The sequence below is a fragment of the Geospiza fortis genome, unplaced genomic scaffold (assembly GCF_000277835.1).
Source record: "Geospiza fortis unplaced genomic scaffold, GeoFor_1.0 scaffold351, whole genome shotgun sequence".
In the NCBI taxonomy this organism is placed as follows: Eukaryota; Metazoa; Chordata; class Aves; order Passeriformes; family Thraupidae; genus Geospiza; species Geospiza fortis.
The window spans coordinates 2,377,036-2,378,098 of record NW_005054419.1 but is presented as its reverse complement, the minus strand read 5'-3'; positions in this window follow the sequence as shown (position 1 = coordinate 2,378,098).

The window sequence follows — 1,063 nt, the reverse complement described above, 5'->3', positions numbered from 1 at the left end:
GGACACGGGGTGGGAGCTGTGAGCGATGAGGGACAGGATGGAGGGAAGAGGAATGGGGGTGCCGGCCTGAGGGTCAGAGAAATGTGGTCCCCGAAGGGCAGAGAATCGGGGGAGCCGAGTCCCCGCCGTGTCGGGAGGAAACGCCCTTTCTGTTTTAGCAAACAGGTGGTTTCTGCTTTTACCTCCTCCCTGAGCTCACTGTCTAAATAAGAAGCCCTCAGCTGGGGATATTTTTGCTTGAATTTCGGGTCTGACTTGTGAGCTGGAGCCACTCTTCCTTCACCCTCCTCCAGACACGGCCCCGTCCCCTCTGTGCCGCTGCCCGCAGCTCCTGCCCCGGCGCAGCCTCTCAGAGCTCCCATCGGGACGGGTGTTCCCCAGAGGGGACTGATGTCTGCCCCGAACTGAAGCTCTCAAAGCATGCCCAAAAGACATACAAAGCATGTCATCATGCCCAAAGGACACACAAAGCATAAAAAAATGCCCGTGCATTTTTTTAGCATGACTCTAAACATCTTTTCTCAGGTTGCCCAGAGAAGCTGTGGCTGCCCCATCCCTGGAAGTCTTCAAGGCCAGGTTGGATGGGGCTTGGAGACATCTGGGATAGTGGAAGGTGTCCCTGCCCATGGCAGGGGGGCTGGAATTGGACGGTCTTTAAGGTGCCTTCCAGCCCAAACCATTCTGATTCTATCATAAGCGCAGTTGCACGTAGAGCAGATCAGTGGGTCAGGATCTAGACCAGGTTATGGAGATGTTTCTGTCTCTGCTGTAATTTCTCAGAGCAGTCCTGAGGCCTTTGGTGTCAGCAGGTTTGTGGCTGCTCAGATCCATGAAAACCCACACAGCTTTGGTGAGAGGTGGCAGGTTTGATGGGGTTTTTTGTTGGTCTACTACGTGGTAGCAACAAATACAGAAAGTCCTTTCTGTTGTCTTACAGCTCACCCTCAATCTGAAGGAGCCCTGCAGATACCCGTCCACAAAGTTTTCTGCTTTGCAAAGAGAAATCATTGACTGAATTCAGTTTGCTAAACTTCAGAATTTGCTGGGAACATGCATTCAACAT